Source organism: Zonotrichia leucophrys, chromosome 11 (assembly GCF_028769735.1).
Source record: "Zonotrichia leucophrys gambelii isolate GWCS_2022_RI chromosome 11, RI_Zleu_2.0, whole genome shotgun sequence".
Classification (NCBI taxonomy): domain Eukaryota; kingdom Metazoa; phylum Chordata; class Aves; order Passeriformes; family Passerellidae; genus Zonotrichia; species Zonotrichia leucophrys.
In genome coordinates, this window is record NC_088181.1 from 582,051 (window position 1) to 606,868 (window position 24,818).

At 47.4% G+C, this 24,818-nt stretch overlaps 1 protein-coding gene across 2 annotated transcripts in view; it reads right to left on the reverse strand.

Moving 5' to 3' along the window:
* The window catches only part of ZFHX3 (zinc finger homeobox 3), a 384,977-nt gene that overhangs the window by 234,889 nt on the left and 125,270 nt on the right, over nt 1-24,818 (reverse strand). Inside the window, exon 1 of one of the 2 annotated variants that reach the window (XM_064723579.1) lies at nt 18,245-18,318. The exons of the other annotated variant lie outside the window; for it this stretch is intronic. The gene's annotated coding sequence lies outside the window, so the exon portion shown is untranslated. Of the gene's footprint in view, nt 1-18,244; nt 18,319-24,818 lie in introns of those variants that run through there. 2 annotated transcript variants of the gene reach the window in all.

A 24,818-nucleotide genomic window follows, 5' to 3' on the forward strand; every position in this document is an offset into this window, starting at 1 on the left:
ATATCCACTTGGAATTACCTTTCAACTGAAAATGTCTTTAGCAGAATATGTTAAAAACCATGTCTCTGCAAGCCACAATGGCTTTAGCTCTACTTATTTATTATTATTACTATTATTATTATTAAGCAGTTTTCCAGCCATGACAAAGCCAGAAAAGGATGTAACCACCAGCATACAAAAATCCAGTGGTGGGTAAGAAGCAGAACAGTCGGAAGATCCTTCAAGAATTCAGACAGGTATATCTTTGTCACTCTGTAACAGCCCTCAGTGCTCTGAGATAAAGCTATGAACTTCTGGTGTGGAATCAGCCAGAAATCAATTCATCTCTGAGGAATAGGAAAGGGGTATTTGCACTGGAAAAGCAGCTGATTCACTGTAATCAAGGTAAGGGGAATGGGCCAGATGGACATGGGACCTGGCAGGGCTGGAGCCTTCTCCTGTTCTCCCAGTAAGGAGGAGCTTGCTCCCTTTGTGGCTTTGTTCTACATCCATCATCGAAGACACTATTTGACATTTTTTTACCCTTGCTAAGGATTTTTTCCTGCATGGTTATGACTGAACACCACCTTCCCCTCCTGCCCAGTGACTGACTGGGAGCTCTGAGCAGAGCCAGCACCGAGGTTTGGGCAGGCAGAGTTCCCAGTGTACTGATTACAACATATATAAAATAATACTTTGTACAAGTTCAGAGGGAATAATTAAACATTGCTCTCAGCTCTTGGCAGTGACTTTTACAACACTGGGTAATGAGTTATCACATTTTGACCTTTATGTCTAACTCACCTTGGCAACTTGCTGAAAAAACTTTGGCCACTATATAATCAACAACAAGAGAAAAAGGAAAAGGCAGGCACGGGCACTGCTCCAGCAGGTAAAGATCACAAACACCAGGTATCCATCCAGGAAACCACTGAACTACTTCCTAGTGTTGCATTTAATAGCAAATTACCAAAGAGACACTCCACATTACTACAATCTGCACATCAAACCAGGCAGAAAGCAACCCGCAATTATACAATTAGATTGATACACAAGCTTCCCGCTTGTGTTTATTCCTGCTGCCAATCACGCTGCTTACTGGAAAACAAGGGCTTGGAGCTCCCAGCCTGCCCCACTTCCCCTCTGTGCTTGTGCCTTTCGAGGGCCTTAACCCATCACAGCTCGTTCTTTCAACACCCTGCAGATCACACCTTGCCCAGGTACCTTTGGGCTGTACTGAGATCCTCCTCTATACATGGGGCACAATTAACCCAGCAGCAACTCACTGTGGGGAATGGGAGAGTAGAAAAGAAGAGACAAATAAGTGTTTACTATTAGTTGATGAAGGCAGTTGATTGAAACCTAACAAAACCCTTAATTTCAAATGAAAATAATGAAATGAAAATCATTTCACTATGTGGTGGCCTGATAGAAACCATGAAAGGGGAATGCAGCCAGGAGAAGCCTTTGTATTTGAGCTTGGTCTGCTCATAACACAGTGCCTCTCGATGCCTGAACATTGAGAACATCTCAGGTACTTCAGAAACATCTGCCTGGTCCAGTTCCAGTGCACTGGTGACCCCTCAGGTCCCTGTGATAACTCATATTTTCCCACCCTGTCTTCAGCCACTCCTGTTCCAACAGTTCCACTTTGTGTCCCTCGAGCACCATCCCCTCACACGCACCCATTCCAGCTGGAGCTCTGCTCCTTTGGGGAGAGCTGTGCACCACCAGGGCTGTGCTGAGCTGCTGCTCACCCAGCACAGCAAAGCAGAGCCCACAGGGATGCTGACCTCTCCCAAAGAGCTGTGGGATCAGATCACACTGAGGTGTGGGAGTGAATCGGGCACCCAGGATGTCGGAAGCTCAAGGCAGAGGATGCAGAAGGTCCCAGCAGAGCTGGCTGGGCACAGCCTGTGCCTGGCAGGGGCTGGTCCCCAGCTGTCACAGCCCTCGGTCCCATGGCTCTGACACACACACACACCACAGCGAATGTTTTACACATTCTGTACATACATGCAAATAATCCATCTCATAATAATTGTCTTTTCACAAATTACTTTGTTTAGGTGTTTGAGTTTCATTTCACGTTCCTGTCACACTTCCCACAAAAGAGACCTCCATTTCCCAATAAATGGTGAGATTGTCTCCCGGACCTCTGAGCACTTCACAGCTCAGCTCTCAGTGACTCACACGTTTTCTGGAGCCCACATCTCACACCAGCAGGAAATTATTCAGGTGTGGAGGCCCAACAGCTCAGAGACACCGAATGGCATCTGCAAGAACTCAGGAACTGACAGGACACATGAAAGCACGAGGTACAAACTCTGTGATCCCCAGCTTGCCGTGGATTCAGCCTGCCCTGGTGCCCTGCCCTCCAGCCCATGGATCAGAGCTGTAACCCTTCTCACCCCACTGGGCTGCAGGATCCCCAGCTGCTGCATCCACACACACCTCCCATGAGCAAATGGGGAACGTCCTCTGCTCCCGTCCCTCCAAGGGAGTCCCCGATCTCAGCAGAAATTCTTTCATAATGCCACAGCAACATTCGGATTGACAAAGGCAGTGACACTGCAGCCCAGCCTGGGATTCAAAGGAAGCCTTTCCCCCCTCAGGGTCAGGGAGCCAGCAAGACCTCCAGCTACATTTTCAAAACTACATGGGGATTCACGTGCCTTTTGGTTGTCAAAACAAATACAGGATTAAACCCAAGCGCAGGGTCCTGCAAACACTCGTGGGGCTGAGATAACCCAGCTCAGGCCAGAGTGCTTGGGCTGCCATAGCCAGCCCACAGCTCCTGCCTTCCCAACCCTGCAGCAAAGAGAATCTGCTGTATGTAAGAGGCATTTAGCAGCTGCAAACAACTGGATCAAATTGTGCTCTTCCATTTTTTAACATCGTCTAAGGAGAAAGCACTTCTTATCAGCACACAGAGCTCAGCCATGCTGGGGAGGAACAGCACAGCACAGCACTAAGAGCAAAGGTAGAAAATGGAGGATGCAGATTATAAAATTCAGTCACATTTTAAAATTTTCTGCTACAATAATTCACTTTATGTAGAATTAATGTGGCTGATTGAACGTTTGTGCTGTAATTTACTTATAATTAACATTTTATGGTGAACAGATTTCACCATCTCCTTCATGCTGTGAACTCCAAGCCATAGGTCAAAAATAGAGATGAAACAGATAAGCACAAAATATTCTCACTGAAATATTAATGAGATTTTAATTTACTACTTTAAAAATACATCTTTCATCAATGCCTGTATATCAAATCATTATTTTAATTTTTTTTCCACATTGTATTAAAAATATAATGAACTTTCCTAACTGGTTGAAAGACCCTGAAATATCTTTTGTGAAGAGACAGCTCAGGGGAACAAAAAGGTCCAAACACAGAGTTATCAGAAATCTCACACGGGGGCTGGGTGGGAGTCAGCTCCAGTTGAACACACCACCTTCACCCTCACCAGCCAAAACGGGGGCTCTCCACTCTCCAACCCTGTGGTCCAGCACAGAGATCCTGCTCTTCCCACCAAGATCTTATTGAAAAGGCCAATCCAGAAAAATAATTCAACGGGCAGACACTGCTTCCTGTGTTGCACCAGGAGCTGTGGCATTCGCTGCTGAGATGTAACACAGACAAGGTGCTGCTTTATCAGCCATTCCCATCTTTTCAGCCCCTTCCGAAACCTCCAGGACGAGGCTCTGCTGTTAAGGAAGACACCACAAGTCACAGGAAAAATGGGAAGGAAGTCGGAAGGAAACTTGTCTAAAATCTCCCACCCACTCTCCACGTGTGCTTGAAGCCTGCCCAGAGATGACAGACCACATCTGAATAAATTATTGAGTCATCTGCAATTCATCCCATTTCCTATATTCCAAAGCGCTATCAGACAGGCAGCAGAGGACATTCCCGGAACGCTCTGATGACAGAGAATGAAGATATGGGATGACAATGAAAAAGTCAGCAGAAAATCATAAGTCAATGGGACTATTTTATGCTCTTTACTTCCTAGCCTGCACCAGACCATTCAAACAGCTCATTGGAATTTCAAATGAAAAGCTGAATAATATAGGATTATAAATCTGTTACAAACAAACCTAAAACGCATCAAGAGAAATATACATGGAATTTTCCTTCTGAAACTGCTCAGGTTTTTCCTACAGGTTTGTTTGCTGGAAATTAGCAACTATTTGTTTTGAGGGTAAAGCTGCCTTTTCTTATTTTTCTTTCTTTTTAGCTTTCTTTTTTTTGTTTCGATTGAAGGCCAGTGCCAGGCAGCCCCTTGATCCCTCCAGAGTTTGAAGAATGGAATCCAGACCCTTTCAGCTTTCTCTATGCAGCCATGGGTTTGCTCTCTTTTCTCTTTCAAGGTATTATGAGTTAAAATAGAAAAAAATTACCTGTGGGAGAAATTTCAAGAGAAAGCAGATACTGAGCAGCATCCCAGCACAGAATGACTCCAAAATGACTCCAAACAGGAAGTTAAATTCTCAGCTGCAGAAAGCAGGACCCAGTGGAACAGCAACAGCATTTCAGACAGGTCTGGAGCCCCCACCCTCCTGTGACATGGGGGAAGCATGTCGGGTTCTTTCCAAAATTGTTCTGGGAGATCTGGGGACTGTTCATACCCATATCTCTGCTCATGATTAGAACTACTCATTAGAAGTTCTTTAAAAAGAAAATAAAGCCTTAATGCTTCCTTTGAAGTAAACAATTCAGAGCATTTGTAACAAACAAACTACCAGCAGAATCTGAGAGGGGTGAAAGCACTGCTTCTGGAAATGGCAAGGAAAAATCCCAAGTTACAAGAAAGTACATATTACTACATTAATTTTCATTGAGTTTTTGTTTTTAAAACATTTTTCACTGTCAGAATGAGAATAAATCCTGAACAACAGGGCAGGGAAAAGCCCCAAAACGCAGCGGCCGAATACTGAACCAACGCTTCCCAAATAAAAGACATAAAACGATATTGCAGCAGATCATCCACAGAAATGTCAGAGAGACTGCAGGAGTTCTCAGGCACTGCCAGGCAGCAGGACCACGAGCACGGAGCCAGGACAGGGCGCTGTGCCTTGGGGAGCCACAGGCGGGGAGGAAGAGGAAGAGGAGCCGATGGCTGAGGGCTCCCAGGGCAGAGCAGGACGGCCCAGCTGCCCCAGGGCTGGACAGGGAGCTGCCAAAGCCAGGGGTTGCTTAAACAATAAAATCAAAAAACTGCAATGAGGTCAAAGTCTTCAGCCTTTCGATCCTCTCCCTGGTGCTGACAGACCGCCAAGCTATATGGACTCATCTTTAAATGTTTAAAGCATTAATGATGAGAAGCTACTCTGACAGATGGTATCTCTGCATTTTCTCATTACCAGGACCTCTGGTATCATCTTCCAGCACACAAAATTTATTTTGGAACTTCAGCTAGGCTTCTCCTCCAACATTGGGCCAAACCTTGAGAGAGCAGCTCCCAGGCATCTGCTTGAAGAAGATTTTAGTGCAAAATCTGAACGAGAACCTTAAATTCTAAGCACCTCGGAAGTCACAACTGACGTCTCAGAAGCATTATTTCCCAAGGCGCAGGCTGAGCCGGGGCAGACACTGATGCTGGCAGGGCCTGGGGCTCCCTGCCAGAGGAGCAGCAGGGCCACAGCAGGGCTGCACCCCGCGTCCCACCGAGGGATTAAACCAGCTTGCTGAGTCTTAAGGAAACAGAAATGAAATAAATACACAAATTAACAAACACTTCAAAGATAACACAGAAATCTCACCAGTTGCAGCACATGTCCACTCAGTTTCTTTTTTTTTTTTTCCTGAGTGCCTTTTCCTTAGTAAAAGCCATCAAAGATCATTGTGAATTAGTAATAATTTTTTTTTAGCAGCATCGAAGAATTAAAGCGAGAGAAAGGGAAGGCATGCAAGGGAGAAAAGGAGGGAGAGAAAGAGAGAGGTTAAGCTCAAAGGCAGAGAGAGCGAAATGGACCAGATTATACAAAATTAAAAAGCAAATACGCACAGACAATTTGTGCCGAGTGATTGCAAGCAATTACAGTCCGGCTTTTCTGGAGGGAAAATTGGGGGGGGGAAGGTTATTTCAGCTTAAAAGGAGACTTTATTCATTCCTGATCAGCTTCTCCTACTATTCTCTCTTTTATTCTCGGATATCAATTTTAAAAAAAATCACCCTTCAGATGTTACATGTCTAACCCTGGGAATCCCACCCCTGGGCAGAGAGGGAGGATTTCAGCTTCCAATCGGTTCTTTCTATAGCCCTGAAAAAGCAATTTGCTCATAAAGGATAAAAAAAAAAAAAAGGGAAGGGGGGGGGACAGAAAGAAAGAAAAGGAGGGCAAAAAAGGGAAACCACAACAAGGGCACACGTTCCTCTTGGAGGAGAGCTTCAATTTTACTGTAATTGTCTGAAGAAGAGCTGCTTTGATCTGCAGAATTATTATTATGCTGCAAATGCTGGGCTGCTGATGTCCCAGCTGGGCTGGACACGGGCACTCCGAGGGGCTGGAGTCCCTCTGCAGGCTCTGGAGCGGATCCCACGGCCATGGGGGCCCAGCAGGGATTGACCCGGGCTGGGGCAGCACAGGGCTCCCAGCAATCTGCCCTGGTGCCTCAGCCCCCTCCAAGCCCTCAGCAAGCACTGCAATGAGGCTCCTGGGCCTGTGCTGGAATTCCTGTCTCACAGCACCGCCTGATTTGTTGGGAGTGCCTTCATTTCTAAATGCCAGCTGGATCAGGCCCTGTGCTGGAAACAGCTCCCTGCCCCGTGCCACGCCAGGACCCGCAGCACGAGGCCACCAGCGTGGCTACAAGCAGCCAAAAAGGAACGCCGGTGCCTCAGAAATGCAGGATTTCCTCTCATCCGCTCCTGCTGGCTGACATGTATCAGGATGCTTTCCATGCCCCGTATCAAGTCCTGAGTGCCCTGGGCTGCCATCAGAGGGGCTGGGTGCAGGTGCCCGTGTGTGGACACAGCGCTCTTTGCACCCTCACCCTCCTCCATCCCTTTCCCTTCAAACATCCCGAACTTCTGCTGAAATTTCATCTGCAAAGCCCAGTTTGAGGTGAGGCACACAACCGCATCCAGGCACTGGTGACAAGATATTGGCCACCAATACTATTGCAGCTCACTAAGAACAGAATAAAGATGTTGATATTTTATCAAATGAGGAAAGCACTTTACACCTAGGAAGTCGGAGATATGTTTGATCTTAAAATCTTCCCATTATTGTACATATTATATATATTATATATATTATATATATTATATATATTATATATATTTCTATAAGTAAAGGTTTCTAAAATCTTATTTGTACAACTTGATACTGGTAACTGCCAGTCTGCCTTCACATGGAGAAGTCTATGAAAAATGATACAAATCATTTATTGAAGTCTCTAACATCTTTCTGAAATAGTTTGCCTGTAAAATATGCAGCACACCCAAAATACGCCGAGATGTGGCGTGACACAAACGATTTATTGGCATTAGTCTGGGCTGAGCCCCGTAAGTCACGCAGGGCCCCCCTCCTTGTGAGCATTGCCCTCATCCCACAGTCATCAATTACACCTTGACTCCACCACAGCCCAGCAGGAACCGTGTATCTATCTCAACTATAAACATACACGATTTTTCAGTCAAAGAGTAATAGGCAAATAGCTGGATTTCACTCATTTTGTGTTCTCCAGGTAGTAAAATAGACACATATTTAATGTACATACCCAAAAGTGCAGTGCCAATAAGTAGGGAGAGTCATATATCCCAGTTAGTTTATGGATGGCTGTATTTTATGGTTCTACTGCTAAAGCTGTATTTGCATGCATCTAAATATAGATAAATATCTGCAAAGCCAGAATCTGCAGACGTGAAATAGAGAACTGGATAAATGCAAGGCAAGACACATGATAAAAATAGTCCTTATTTCTAGATACAATTATGAGCTCTTGACTAAAATTACTACTTGGGTATAGGATACTGAGGCTATGCAGTGTCCCCTCGTGCTGATCCTGGAGCTTGCTGTTGGAGCTATCGCTCTTTTGTTTCATAATTTTGCTAATTGGTCATTAAGAAGTCTCTAATTCTAATTCCGCCTTTGCCAGCAACACACTGTGGGTCAGCAAGGAAATTAATCTGCCTCTATACCTCAGTTTCTCCAACTGCAATACAGGGAAACACAGATCCATCACCAGGTCCTGCAGGAGTTAATCTGTTAATGTTTGTATCAATCAAATTGTCAAGTGCTATTTAAGTGCTTATTATTACTCATACAATAATTCTCTCCTTCTGGGCTCTGTAGGTTTGTAAAAACCTCTTCCATCACACGTGAGGTTCGTTTGGGGCAGGGGAGATGATGTGGGCCCGGGGCTGGCCAAAGAGGGCTCTGTGGGTGGATTCCTCACACCAGGCGCCCCTGAGCACGGCTCACCACGCGTTCCTGACGCCTGCTCCTCTGCTGGGGGACCCCTGGTCCCTCCTGTGCCCCCACAGCCCCTCTGCCAGCTGCCCTGTGCCCCGGTCAGGGAGCTGGAGGAGCCTGAGGACACGTTTGTCTCCTGTGTCCCAGCAGCACTGCGGACATAACCTTGCAGGAGGAGCATCGTTCCCAGGAGACGGCCCTCGGGCAAGGCCTTCACCTCCCTTCAGCCTGTTCCTCCTCCTCCCACGCCCTCTCTTTTGGCCTGGAGGCACAAACTGAGGAGCTGCTGTGTTTACCCAGAGCATCCTTTGCTCCCACTGCTCCAGGGAGAAATTCCCTTTGCTCGGGATGCCTGGCTCTGAACCACCTCGCTGTGAGCTCCTGCTCTGGGGCCGTGTGCTTTGGCCAGCTCCTGCACGTGGGCAGGAGGAAGGACAGACCTTTATCCTACGGAATCTGTGCTCTTTGTAACATTTGCCAGCACCAAAGGCATGCAGCATTCCAGGCACACGCCAGCTGGGATTGCTGGAGCCTGCCTGTGCTGGGAGCTTCTTTAAAAATATAGCAGCTTCTTTCTCATCTAGTCTGCTCCCAAAATGAATTCTCTCTACTGGCACCAGTGAAGCTAAATACAACTTATAAAATATTGAGCAGATCTTCATATGGAATGCAACTAAAAAAAAGTGACACTTTAATTATTATCTTTATGCTCCAGAAATATCCCATCAATATGAGGAGCAGATAATTCACAGCCACTGTTCCAAGCACTCTGCAGCACCAGGAGCTGCTCGTGCCTCATCCATACCGGGCACACAAACATCAGTGTATCCGTGCACGCAGCCTGTAGTTATTTATCAATTGTTTATGCAGCACTTAGTTATGAATGCATTTAATTTATAAACATTTATATTGTAGAGCACAAGATGATAAATTCAGAAGAAAAATATCGACTCAGAGCACGATCCCCCCGCCTCATTTAGCTGAGAGCTCTGTCCCCTGTCCAGGTGCCCCGACCTGGCCCTTCTGCCAGCAATCCCAAAGCCTCAGCCTTGGGAAGGGCAGTCTTCAGCAAAGCTCTTCCATGTGATGCTTTCCACAGCAGTCCTGAGCATACCAGCTCCGGCAGCCTCTGGAGCTCAGCTTGCCCAGTCCTCTGCCCGTGACTGATCCATGGGGACTCTGTGAGACCCTGGGGCTCTCTACATGTTAGCAAATTACACAGCTTCCAAATTATTTCTGTGTTTTCAAAATAAGCTGTTCTGTGTGCAAAACTGCAAACCCTTCAGTCAGTCACACAATAAATAAATAAATGTCTGTCCATAGCTTACTAGTTAAAGAGCTAATTTCCCCATTGCTTCAGCATTGCCAGCTGCTTAAACCCAAAGTCCACCACTTTTGAAGGAAGACCTTTATCAGGAGGGTATTTTACCCCCATTTCTTTTCCTGCCCACTCTTTAGAGTACTTATCCAGAAGAGTTTAAATAAAACTGGTTTTTGTTTAAGCATATATATTTTTATGTTTTCTCAATGTGCTGGAACTTGACAGCACAGACCAAGCCATGGATGAGCCAACTTCGGTCATGTATACTTATCTTTCCTTAAAACTAAATATGCATTTTAAATAGCATCTTGATTTAAAATCAACGTTTCTAATAATTTTTATCTCTTTTTCATTGTCTTAAATAGTTAGACCCAAATCATCCCTTAGTTTGAGTCTGAGCTTTCTGCCCCCAACGTTCTAAAATTATTTGAGGTATTTCTTCTCTTCTAGCAGCTCTGCCAGCTCCGTGTTTGTTCTTCACTTCCAAGGGTATTTTATTTATTTTCTTCACTTTCAGCTATTGAAGATGGCAAGAACAAATTTATATAATGAGCCTTAATAACAGTTTCTCCCATAAAGTTCCCTATTTATCTCCTATTGTAGTGGTTTAGAAAGCACAAAAATGATGGAAAAATACAGGTGTAGTGATAAATCTCTGGGACTGATGGTGAATAATTTAAAACAGCCTTTATCCACGGGGTGATGCTTGGAACTCTCCCACTCTGTGTGAACCTTTCCCAGTCACTCCAACTCCTCCTTCCACAACACTCACAGTAGTATCCCACTCATAGGATTTGTCACCACACACACAAATGAAACCCTGTTTGTTCCAAATCTCTCCCATCTCTTGGCCTGAGAGTCATCACCTTTCTCTCAATGTTTGTGATGACCTGAGTCAGTCTGGATCAGCTGCTTGGGGGGCACACACGTGGCACGTGCTGCCAGCATGCCCAGGACAGCTGAGTACCCCACAGGGGAAGGTTTCAAAGTTCTCAACAAAGGTTCTTCCTGGGCATTCCTCTCACAAACACTGCTGAGGCAAATCAGAGACCCTGGGCAGCAGGAATGGCACTTCAGGGCCTCCCCAGCCCTGCCAGCAGCGTGAGCAGCCGCGGATCCCCCAGCGGGCACAGCTGGGTACTCGCAGTGCCCCGGGCCCTCCCGGGCTCTGGGCAAGCAGATGCACTCCGCCTTTGTGCAGCACCACGTACACTCCACACCAACTAAGGCCATGTCAGCATTTTGTTCTTCGTTATTTACCCATTTTTAGAGGTGGTAAGAAATGACTCTAACAAGTGCTGCCTTTGCTCTGAAGGCCCCGGTGCAGAGAAGATGGAGCCCACAATTTATTCAGTTTTCTTATTTACAGACCTATCCACGGGCAGGTCAGAGTCCAGTGGAGCCCTGGCTCTATCCCCCTTTCCCTCCAGCACTAATTAGCAATGCAATCCCACAAAGAGTGAAGTTGCCCGAAACCTCCCCTCACTCACAATGATTTATGTTCAATTTGTACAAATGGAGAAAATGAGATTTCAAATTTCAATGCCATTTCTGCAATGAGGTGATTAAAAGAGAGAGAGGTATTGCGTTCTACTGTATAGAATATTGATCCCAGTGCTATTTTCCTTAGCAATAACCATTAGCTCAGTATTATTTGCAAACCTCTAATGTGAACCTGGAGATGTAATTTACATTTGTGCTTTACTTATTTGCTTTAACAAAACAACACAAAAGCTTTGGGTCTTTCAATCTATCCTTATTGTCAATAAAATTAGCAGTTCATAAAAAAATTAATGTATATGCAAAACCATCACTTCCTTGTAAACTGCACCAAGACTGTAAACGCTGCCCAGAACAAAAGGGAGATAAACTATTAAAAGGCTGCGGCCATTAACAAATTGAATCCCGACCAAATTAAGAGGAGCTCTCCTTTGTGCCCTCCCTTAATTTCCGGGCCCCTGGGAGCGCGGGCAAGTTTTGGCATGGCGGGGAGTGTCCCCAAGGAGCGGGGCGGTGACCGGGCGCGCGCGGCGGGGACGGCTCGGGCCGGGCACGCGCACGGGCACGCGCACGGCGCGCAGCGGGGCCGGGACGCGCGGGGACAGCGCGGGGACAGGCGATTGTCACCCAGCCCCGGGCCGGGCACAGCCCCGGCTGCTGCTGCTGCTGCTCCCTCCACAGCCATCAGCTGCTGCTGCTGCTGCTGCCCGGCAGAGTTCGGAAGATGAGAACAAGGAAAGAAGAGGGAGAAAGGGGAGAAAAAAGAAAAAGCTAATGACCCATAATTGCCATGATAGTGGAATAGGGCCCGGGCAGCTGTTTTACATTCCCGGTATGTATAGTATGCAAATATCTACAAAGGGCCGACACAGTTTCTCTATTGTGGATCCTGAGGGTAACCAAATTAGCCTTTGGCAACCATGGTAATTGGGAGGTGCTGTTCCCATTAGGAGTCCTGCAAATTATGAAGAAAAATGGACCAAAGGCTTTGTCACAAATAATAATGCCGAGAAGAAAAGAGCAGGCGGCCGGCTTTGCTTGCTTGCTTTTTTTTTTTTTATTCCTACATTGTGTTGTTAATATCTCCCTGTTTAGTAATAAGAAAACAGTCCTCAGTGCCCTGCTGGACCCTCCTGGGCTTTCCACGGCCGTTCTGAGTTCTGGGAGCGCTAAGCACGGGACAGCAGCCGCAGCTGAGAGCTGCCCGAGCAGAAGCGCCCGCGCTCAGGCAGAGCAGGGTGAGGCTGCCCGAGAGCCTCCATTGCCATGAAAAGCCTGGAGCTGCTCCTCTCCTCCGCACAGGCCGGGAGCACCAGCCCCTCTCCTCCCTCCCCATCTCAGATGCACGCAGCTAAACACAGATTTGTTCTCTGAACCACCCAACTTAGCTGCACAAGAGGCTCCATTTCCCACTAATTATTTGAATTTGTCTTTCACTCTTCCCGCCTTCTTTGATCATTCCATAGTTCTCAATCCCAGCATGCAGAATCCTGTTTGATTGTTATGATCTACTAAAAAATTCACAACTGCCAACTTTTTGAGTGGAGCTCTCAGCTGTGACACCACGAGTCAATGCCAAAACCACGAAATGCTGCTGTCTCTAGCACTGCCAGAGCAGAGCTCACTGTTGTTGCCAGACCCTCGTGCCTGAGGTCCTGCTGAATTCCCCACACCCAGACACAGCCATGAGATCAGCCCACACGTGCCATCAGCCAGGGCCACCTAATGCTCCAGCCTCTCTTCTGCCCTGCACATCTCCAGAGTTTTGGAAAACATCCCACTTACAATGAAAATTAGGAAATGGTCTCACTTGCTTTTGTATTTCTTCCCTAAGTCAATGTTTTGCCTAACTGGCAGCATGAACGGTCCTTTCTCAAGGAACAGGAGAGCATCCAGGCCTTTTAATATCAAGGAGATTCAGAATGATCTCAGGAATCCACACTGACTTTAAAACCCAAATTGCTGAGTTTTATAAAAAAATATTTACAAAACAAGAGCAAAGAGCAATTGTGTTTTCATTTTTCATGCCAGGACAAACTCTTCACCTTACAACTGTTGCAGCACAAGCCTTAAGTCCATATCTTTATTTTTTCATGGTTTCCCCTCAGGGCCTCTTTAAAGAGCCGGCAGAAGAGTCACTTCCCCGCTGGTGCAGTTGGCACGACTGCAAGTGTACTTAAAGTTTGCGTCTGATCAGGTTATGTGTATTGGATCTGAAACCAGTTAGTCAATTCTTGCCGGTCCCTAAGTGGCGATTTGTGGTAATGTCTACATCAATACTCACAGAGCTGCGAGCTGCTTTACGTAAAGCAAATGTCTGCAGGATGGAGGGGCTGCTCTGCTCCGAGGGCTGTGGCTTAATGGAGCTGCGGCTGAGCAGGAGCCTCAGAGGCAGCTCCAGTGCTGCCCTGCGAGGCCCAGCCATCCTTCACCCGCCTGTGCCCTGTGCCAGGGCAGCCTCGCTCTGTGCCCTGTGCCCACCCCTCAGGGCAGGAGCCTCAGAGGCAGCTCCAGTGCTGCCCTGCGAGGCCCAGCCATCCTTCACCCGCCTGTGCCTGTGCCCTGTGCCAGGCAGCCTCACTCTGTGCCCTGTGCCCACCCACCCCTCAGGGCAGGAGCCTCAGAGGCAGCTCCAGTGCTGCCCTGCAAGGCCCAGCCATCCTTCACCCACCTGTGCCTGTGCCCTGTGCCCACCCCTCAGGGCAGGAGCCTCAGAGGCAGCTCCAGCGCTGCCCCGCAAGGCCCAGCCATCCTTCACCCGCCTGTGCCCTGTGCCAGGGCAGCCTCTCTCTGTGCCCTGTGCCCACCCCTCAGGGCAGGAGCAGGAGCCTCAGAGGCAGCTCCAGCACTGCCCTGCAAGGCCCAGCCATCCTTCACCCACCTGTGCCAGGGCAGCCTCACTCTGTGCCCTGTGCCCACCCCTCAGGGCAGGAGCCTCAGAGGCAGCTCCAGTGCTGCCCTGCGAGGCCCAGCCATCCTTCACCCGCCTGTGCCTGTGCCCTGTGCCAGGGCAGCCTCGCTCTGTGCCCTGTGCCCACCCCTCAGGGCAGGAGCCTCAGAGGCAGCTCCAGCGCTGCCCCGCAAGGCCCAGCCATCCTTCACCCGCCTGTGCCCTGTGCCCACCCCTCAGGGCAGGAGCCTCAGAGGCAGCTCCAGCGCTGCCCTGCGAGGCCCAGCCATCCTTCACCCGCCTGTGCCTGTGCCAGGGCAGCCTCACTCTGTGCCCACCCGCCCCTCGGGTTGGCACCTGCCAGGCCCAGCTCTGGTTCATCCCAAATATTCCTTCTCCCTTTCCAGCACCAGTCCTGATCCCTGCTCCTGCATTTCCTTACCCCTGGGCTCCAGAGGGTGGATACAGGGCACAAATTAGAAACAGCAGAAGGCCAAGAAAACAAACCAACCAACAACTCCACACCAAAGCAAAGTGCAACAGAAAATTAGAGAAGGATAAAAGATGTTATAGCATGAGAAAATTATGATTAATGAAAAAGCAGGAGGTGGCTACTGTTCAGACTACAAACAACAGAGAACAACTCTGAGCAATAAACAACATTGAATTAGGCTTTTTCAATAACAGTTTTTTCTTTAGTATTTCTCTCTTTGGTGGCAAACAAAACACAAACCCTTGAGAGCAAGGATTGTCTTTGTTTGAGAAATGCACAGCAACAGAAGCGACCTCTGCGCGGCCTCGGGCACGAGTGACCTGCACACGCCCACAGGTGTGTTTGTGTTGTGTTGTGTTCTGGGACGGCTTCCCTGCAGGGCCAGGGCTCTGGGAGGTGCCCACAGACGTGGGGAGAACACGAGCCAGCTCCTGTCACATCCCACCTCTCCTGCACATTGCTGCTTCTGCTTGGAATGGAGTACAAAGGCCGTGACTTCCACAGCAGCTACACAACAATTTACACCTTGTAAGTAATTTAAATACACTGCCTGAAGTGTAAAATCTGGGAACTGTCAGCAAACCTCAACTTGGCAAAAATCATTGCTATTTATTACAGTAAAGTGCTTTCTGTATGGCAAGAGCTGGCTCTGATACATCACATCTCAAACAAAAATACAGAATAAATGATCTCCCAAGATTGCTTCCAATCTGTTTCCCAAGACTTTACAAAGAAGAACAGCAGAGCACAAACCCTGTGGAGCAGCCCTGCCAGTGCACCCCTTTGGAGCACACAAATTCCTACTCTGCACCAACATGCAACAAGCTCCTGTGCTCCAAGCTGCCCCAGTAAGGAAGATACTACTTCAGACCCTCAGTCACACCATCTAAGACTTGATTTCCAACAAACAACAAAATCACCAGAAAAAAAATAAACCTCATTTGCCAAACTACAAAGCAAAGAAAATATTCCCAAATCTACCAAATCTCTGCACCCTCAGTTCTTCCACACAGGCAAAGAGGGTTTGAGCAGTGTCATTCAGGGGGGTTGCAAACTACACCTTCACTTTCTAACGAGGAGACAGTTGTTTTGGGAGGAAAGGGAAGGCTAGAAATACTGTTTATTTACACAAACAATTTTCCTTAGAAGGGAACAATCACTGACCCTCTCTCTTTGGAAGTTGCCATCGATGTCAGTGGGAGAGCAGGTCAGGCTGAGCAGGACCAGCCCCCGTGGAAGGCTCCAACAAGAGCAAGGGGAGAGAAGCAGAGATGCTTGTCCAGGAGCAGGTACTACAAGCAGCAGTGTTTGTTTATGGCAGAGACATTTTAAACTGATCTGACTGATGCAGGTCTGGAGCCAGCAGTGCTTTGTTACTGCTTTTGGGGTTCACTTCAGTTTTCTACTCAATTTTGTTCTTCTTTCTAGATCAAACAGAAAATGATTGGCACGAATCCTGTAAATCTGAAAGGATGCTTGTTTATTTGCCACATTTTTCTCCTACATTTTCAGAGATTAGTGCATGTAATATTTTAATGCTATGGCATAAATTTGCATGGGAGGGAGAGCTCTTACATTTACACACTTAGAGTGTGTGTGATCACAATATCCACGTGATTAGATACAAGGACATGTGGTGAAATGCACTTAACACAAGCCTGTTTGGGGCTCAGGGCCAGCTCTACCCAGTGAGATGCAACAGCCAAGTCTGGATTTTTCGCCAGAAAAGAGAGAAAATCTGTACTTCTAACAGATCTGGTATCTTCCTTCTGTTTCTGAGAAATAAGTTTGAAGGTCCTTATTCCCTGAAAAGTAAGTTTAAGATTTGGGTGTTTTAGGATCAAAAAACATTAATTTGTTTTAAAGACTTGTTAAACAAAAAAAAATTCAATTTCTAACTTTTTTATCCAAGTTGCATTATGGCAGGTTATGTAGTAGATTTATGGGACAGAAAGGGACTTTATAAAATGCTTAAATACATATTAAAAGAAGAAAAATCATTAAACTATAATAGTCAAAATAAGGTTAAATCAAATCTAAAGCACATCTCAGTAATTTTCTTCATGAAGCCTATGCAGGCATCAGTACTTCTGCTAATGACACAGAAAGGAAAAAGACAGAAGAAAAAGTGGGATATATGGAATATTCTGGAACAAAGAAAATAGAGATATAGTTACTACAAAGGTTACTGTATATTTATTGTCAAGGCTGGAGTCCATCACTAGGAAGCCTCGAACCTGTGGGGTCCTCACCCATGCTGGACTCCAAGAGCCCACACTGTCCTGCCTCTTCTTTCCCCCTTGGAAAGGACAGAGCAGTTTTCCTAATTCAGGCCTCCTCTCTGCTCAAAAAAAATCATGGGTGGGATTTATTCCCGGAGATTAAATGACCAAAGATTGTCCTGCAGAAGAACCATAAAACAGGCTGCACACAAAAGGTAAAGGTTACCCAGAAAAATGGTTGAGCACTTCAGAAACATGAGAGAGGACCAACACTTGGTTTGCTTGGTTTTTGTTTAATGTATAGAATCCCAGATTGTTAAGGTGGGAAAGAACCTTTAGGATCATGAAGTTCAAACCCAGCAGGACCACCATGTTCACTATCAAACTCTCAGCTACAAGCAGCTGAATGACTTTGGGCCATTTCTGACTGAAATAGTTGGGTTTTGCCATTGCTGGGTTCCCACCTGCTCATAGCTTGGCCATGGTCCCACACTCCCTGAGAAGGGATGGACACCCTTTGGGAAAAGGCCGGAATGTTTGTCCCACAGCAGTCTCTGTCTGGGACCAAGGAGTTTGGCAAATCACTGGCTCAGATCGGGACTCATGGGATGAACTTCAGTTCCTTCCCAATCTTAGCCCTTCCAGCCATCACACAACACCAAGTCACAACACCTAATGGGCTTTGACCATCATCACAGAGTGAGAGCAGAGGGAGAACCCTGCCAAGACCCTGGCAGGCTTGCTCAGTCCTTATGCCCATAGAAATGGTGTTGGAGGCAACAAAAAACCCCACAAGCTCATTCCTTTCACTGAGTGGGAAAGGAAAATGTCCCTCATTTACTCACCCAGAGGTCACAGTCATTCTGTTTCCCAAATACCATATTAGAAAAGAGAAAACAAACAAACAAAATAACTATCCTTTGATTAAATTCAAGGACGGGTTATAATTGATTAAAAAATAAGAGAAAGGACTTTGGTTATGGAAATTTCAAGTGTCTCTCCCTCCTCATGTCCTTTCTGTCTCTGGAATAACAACTCCTACCCCTGCTGGCAACGTTCCTCTCTTTTCACCAGAGATGTGACACGGGACAGCTGGGAAGAGGAGAGTAGCAGCCTGACCTGCACCAGGTCACTCCCCTCTGGTCACTGGGCAATTCAACCAAGTATTTGAGCAGGAAAATGCTCTTTTCCCCCCTTTTTTAAATAGTATGACTAAATCTGTCTGGGAGGTCATCTCCTTCGGCAAAACCAACCCAAGAGTGACAGTATTCACTGTGAAAAAAGACTGCAATGGTTTAAAAACAACCAACCAAACCAAAGCAACTTTAAAAAAATCAAGCTGAAAGAGCAAAACGAAATACCTAAGGGGGGCCTGGGCCGAGCAAAGACAAAGCAATGGACTGGACCCACCTGGAGAGCAAGGCTGGGTGCTTGGTGGCGGGAGGAAGGTCCGCTCGGGCGCATGTGGCTGGAGAGCGTCTGCGGCCGCGCCGGAGCCGCGCCGAGCGCTCCACGTCTGCCCACGGCCCCGGCACGCCGTGGAGATTGGCTGCCGAGCCTGCCGGGAGGGGGGACCCACTGCGAGCTGCTGGGGGGATCTGCCTGCCTGGGGACAGGGGCTTCCGAGTTTTTATTTTATTTCTTTATTTTATAAGCTACATACATGGAATGCAAAACCTCCATTTATTCCTTCTGGGTCATATGAGGGAGCCACTGGCGAAGATAATAATATATGAAGCAAGAGAACGAGAGGGAGAAAGAGGGAGGGAGGGGAGGGAAGGAGGGAGGAAGGGAGAGAGAAGCAAAAGGCTTTCTATTATTCGGGACACTGGTGATGCACACTGAGGCAGTTGGAAGATTAAATTAAGTATTATATCTGCTGACCCCATTGCCATGGTTACCGGACAGCGGAAAATATTAATCAAGCCAAGCCTTTTCAGCTGAACATACCAGAAAAAAATGCTAAATATAAATATATATGTACATATTTGCTGCTCTGCCATGCTAATGTGGGCTGCCAGCAACCAAACCACCTGATATCACAGAGATAAACAAATTTAAAATATCCTTGCCGCACAAGAAGGCTGACGTCAGCGTGGCGAGCGCAGCGCGAGGACGGGGCTGCAGCGCTCGCTCGCCCTTCAGCCGATTAGAGAGGGAATTTCAATAAGGAATGGCGACATCTTGCTGGGTGCCTCAGCTGAGGAGGCTTGCAGGGCTCTCGTCCCAATGGGAAGAGAGGGACAGAGGCCGGGCCACGAGCCGGCTCTGCCGTGCAGAGCCCTGGTGCCACATCCAGACCGCACACCTCCCATGGGGAATTAAAGCAATTCCCACCCACTTGGGGTTCACCATCAAACCACAGTGGTGCTCAGAGGAGCCGCTGCTGCAGTGGATTGGCCCTCGGGAGGGATTCTGTGCGAGCAGGTGACCGGCGGGTCGCTGCCCTCCCGCAGGTGGGACAGACACAGGATCCCCACAGTGACACAGAGGCACCTGAGGGGACACAGCCAGCGCGGCCGGGCTCAGAGAGCACAGCCAGGCTCTCAGAGGGTGTCATGGCACTGCTGAAGCCCCAGGCCAGGCTGCGCCTACAGCCAAGGCCCTCCCAGGGTGGGAGCAGGTCCCTTTGCAAGGAATCTCTTCAGGTTTTTGCAAAGGGCAAGGTGCAGTCAAACCAAACCCAGGTGAATAACAATCTTGATACTGAACTACTGCCATTTTTGAACTCTAATCTTAAACACAGAAATGGGAACAACAAGACAAAATAATCTGTCCTTTTTCATACAGTAAATCATTAGCATAACTAAAAAGGAAACAAACTCCTCATTCTCTGCTCTAACCACACTCTAAAAAAGCACGTCCATACAAAGACAGTATTTCCTCCCAGTCACCATCTTCATTTTTGCCTTGTTGCTTGTTTTTGTCTGTATTTTACAGGAACGTTTCATGTGGCTGCTGCTGACTTGCGTAATTTTCCCTGAGGTATTCAAGCCAGCAGAACACTGAGGTGACAACACATCCTTTGTTGTGTCCTACCCACACATGGAGGTGGTAGAGATGAGAAACAGGAAAAAACTGAAAAATAAAGGAATAATAAGCCACTAGACCCTATGAGAAGACCAGGCATTTTAAAGGAGTCTGTGATGGAAGCAAGCAATATTTGTCAAGGGAAGCTGTGGCTGCCCCTGGATCCCTGGCAGTGCCGAAGGCCAGGCCGGACGGGGCTTGGAACAACCTGGGACGGTGGAAGGTGTCCCTGCCATGGCAGGGGTGGGATGAGATGAATTTTAAGGTCCTTTCCCACCCAAACCATTCTGGGATTCTATGAATACTTTATTAGATGTACTTTATACCAGTTCTGCAGGGCTGGATATATACCAGCCTTCTCAAAATCTAGCAGCCTGAGCTCACCAATACAAATATACATATAAAATACTGTATAGATTATACAAAACAAATGTTCTGGTTCATTTACAGTTCTGTAAAAGCAGAGCCAAATCTACTGAAGGCATAAACAAGGACATCTATTTCATTTTTAAAATGTTAATGAAGAATGAGATTGTTATTTGTTCTCGGTCTATTTTGTGATTTTAGCCAATAGTTCCAGTGATAATTATCAACTGTTTATATTTAGATAAAAGCAGCCCATATGGCAACAGCAGAACAATCTGATGTTTAGATCCTCAGCTACATGTTTTCTATAAATAATATGATTGAATAACTGTAACAAATTATTTCATCAGTCTAAAAGCAGATACCAATATATAACAACTAAGAAAGCCATTTACTCATTATCGGCAAATAATAAATACCTTCCCAAGTACATTTAACACTTAGGAAAAGACAAAAATATAACAATACAGATATTAACCCATAAATGCTTACATCAATGTATCTTAACATTTACTTCTTCATTTCCTTGGACACACAGACAGTATTATGTGGGTCTTATAGTAATTAAAGGGTCTGCCTAATTTTGCGCACAAATGCGCATGATTACGTGATGTGTTTGTACCCAAATCTTATCAAATCCCAAGCCTATTGAAGCTGCCCTGCCCATTTCTCACACTGCAAACCTCAGGAACGCCCTGCTGAAGGGAGCTCGATGCTGGAGCCCTGCCGAGGTTGGAGCCAACGCCACGGCGGCGGCCGCAGAGAGAGGCTCAGGGCCCGGGCGGGCTCCAGGCTGCAGAGCCCTTCTCCTTCTCCTGCTCACACAAAGGAGCTCCCGGGCCGGGGCAGCCGCGCGGGGCCTGCCCAGCCAGCGCTTCCCGGAGGGAAAATGATTGCGGCACAATGGCCGGCACGGCCAGCTTAGGGCAGCTGTGTCATATAAATTGTCAGCAATGACCATAAGCACTCAGAGAAACAATTTAATTCCTCACTCCCGCCATCATGGGCTGATATATTCTTTCAAGGTCATTACCCAAGGCTAGGAGGGTCGCGTGATTAACGAGTGACACGTCCAACGAGGGCGGCTGTGCCTGAGCAGGCCTTATATTAATTAGACAGAAGTGCTGAAAAATAAATGGTGCCTGGCAAGGAGGGGCCAGACTCACACCTCCATGGTTGTGCACCTCCCCAAACTCCCTGCCACCATCCTGCTCCTTCAACCTGCCACCACATCCCAGCAATTCACGAGCAGGATACACAAAAGATGCTTCTTTCCTCATTTAAATTACTTGGGCTCTCACCCCAACTTTTTGAGCCTTTGGTTTATGCTTTTCTACCTTCTTGCCATAAGTTACTGACTTATACTGCATGGAAGCACAAAAGACTGCTGTTCACAATGTGACTACTGTTCACAATGTTTGCATCTTCAGAGCAAATCTAAAATTAAAAAAAATCCCAAGGCTTGCAGGTTTGTGCCAGGCATTGGAGAGACCCAGAGCAGCACCAGAACACACACTGGCTTACCATCAGCAATAACTGGGCTCCAGAACCCCTGAGCAGGCCAGGCTTTCCAAAGCAGTAAGGCACCCTCTGATAACTCTCTCTCCAGGGCTCTGGGACAGCGAGCCTGCTGTGCCACCCCAGCTCATGCGATGCTATGGAACCAGGAGAGATGGCTCTCAGCAGAGATCCAGCTCAGGACTAGCTAGACTTGTCATTCAGAGAAAATGTCTTTGGACACCACCTCAATCTCCAATGTCCTCCCCAAAGACCTGGAAACCAGCCTGCTCACTCGAGCCCACAGCACACTGAACTGGGCTTGGTGTAGCTGTTCCAACAGAAAGAGGGAACCCACTTCATTTTCACCATGTTGGAGGTGCTGCCAACAGCTCTGTCTGAGGTTTATGAGTCAATAGAAAAGCACCTTTCAACAAAGAGAGAGTACTCCAGATCTGCCTGAGCAAGATGGATCCAATCCTCCAAGATTCTCAGCACTCACAGCTTCAACTGCCCTAAATGAAGGCACCTCAACAGCTCTGCAAGATTACTGTCAAGCATTGTGGATATTCAGCTGTTCCCCACAGCACTGCGACACCTTCCAGCTGCCCAGTGCTGGAAACCAGGACTCCTTCTGGTGTTTTACCTTACAATGGTTACATGTCCTCAGCCCCAGCCAAGATTTTGGTGACACAAATCACTCACCCCTGGCAGCAGCGCCTGGCCTGCAGACAGCTCCAAGAATCTGACATCCTCAATGAACCTCGCCCCAGCAGCCCCTCGCAGCATTCCTGAGGCAGAGGAACCCCCATGGCTCCATTCCTGTAACACGTTCCCAGCCCTTCCCTGGTGGCTCTGCCCAGAGTGGGGAGCAGCCAGACCAGTGCCCACCCCGCACAGGTGTCCCTGATCTCCGCTAATCACCATCAATTAACTCCCTAACTCACCACACCTGTGTTTTGCAGAGCCTGCATTTTCTCTGTCCAATACACTATGACAAAAAGAAATCATAAAGCGCAAGTTAAATGTGAGCAGCAGTTTTTTAGGGTGTCATTGGCCTAATGACACCCAGTGGCTTTCCCTGTTCTCACTACCACTAACTTTTGATCATCACCTGCTTCTTATATTCCACCATCAAGGATTCCAAGACATTTCCCTGGGAATGTCTGTTGGAAAGGAGCCAACACCTGAGAAAGGGAACTGAGACAAAAACCCAAACACCTGCGGCTAGGTGGTTAATAAGATTCAAAAAATAATTTATTTTTTAATCCAAAGTTCCACCTTATTTTCCAGCAGCATTCAGATTGATGTCTTTCCTCCTCCTGAAAAAAATTATTAACAAGAAATCCCCCCCCCCCCCCCCGCCAATTTACACTTCAGCCCAGCTGCCCCACTCGTGTCAGCAGCAGAGGCACAGGTGGGTCAGCAGCTCTGGGACCACTGCTGGCTGTGGGGCCAGCAGGTGCTCGGCTCTTGGGGCACCTCCACAACAAAGACCAGCCAATGTTAGTGCAGATGAAATCCAGCAAACAGATAATTACATAGAATGTGTATCAGGAATGAATAATAACTATCAATTAACCTGGTTACTACAGAAATAAAAACTGAACATTCTCCAGGACCCCAGGCTGCTGCTCATCACCTGAGGCAAAGGTTCTCTCTTTCCCTCTCTGCCTTTGAGGCTCCCAAGCTCAGGGCAGTCCTGAGCAGCCACGGGTCACCTGTCACAGGTGGAGCTTCCCTGGTGTCCCCAACCCTGCAGCTCGGGAAGGGGTGGCAAGAGCAGGAGTGCTGCCTGTGCAGGTACACAGGGAACACACATGTACACACACAGGGAACACACACGTACACACGCAGGTAACACACACGTACACAGGTAACACACACGTACACACACAGGTAACACACACATACACAGGTAACACACACAGGTAACACATATACAGGTAACGCACACGTACACACACAGGTAACACACACATGCACAGGTAACACACACGTACACACGCAGGTAACACACACATGCACAGGTAACACACACAGGTAACACACACAGGTAACACACACGTACACAGGTAACACACACGTACACACACAGGTAACACACACATGCACAGGTAACACACACAGGTAACACATATACAGGTAACGCACACAGGTAACACACACATGCACAGGTAACACACATGTACACACACAGGTAACACACACGTACACACGTAACACACGTACACAGGTACACGCACACAGGTAACATATACACAGAGGTAACACACAAGTACATATGTGACACACACACGGAGGTACACACACACAGGTAACACACACACCCAGGCACACACACACAGGTACACACATGTACACAGGTAACCTGCACAGGTAACACACACACAGGCACACACTCACATGTGACACACACGTACGCACACGGTACATGCACACAGGGAACTCACACACCCCTGTACACACATGTAACACACAGGTACACACTCACATGCACACCTGTAACACACATGCCACAGGCACACATGGACACACACATGGCAACCAGGACCATCTGCACACCGGAACAACAGCCAAACTCCACGTTCCCCTGGGCCTGGCTGCCTTTCCCACCTCAAGGAGTGCCCGTGGGTTTGGCAGGTACAAAAGCACTCTCCAGCCTTTTCCACCTCCCCAGGAGTGACCACTAGGAATTTGATTTGAATTTTTTTTTTTTTTTGGCATTTCTGTAATTTAATTTTGGATTACCTAGAAACAAGAAAACTGAAAAGAAAGAAAATGTGAAAAGGTTCCCCCTAGAACCTTTTTATTACATGGGGTTATGACTTGGAGCTGGTTACCCTCTTTGATACTTCCCTACTCTTAAATTGCTGCATTTTTGGCCCTTCCTCATAAGACTCATCTTCATGTCCATAAATTGCACCGCCTTGGAAATCTGGTGGGAAGAACTGAGGTTAAATCCCACTCTCTCCTCAATTTCTGTCCTCCATCGCCGACATCAGGTTGGATGCAGGATGAGTTATGGTGGAGGCAGAGCAGTTTGCAGGATTTCCAGGAGCTGCACACCCCAAGCGGTGAGTGCACCGTG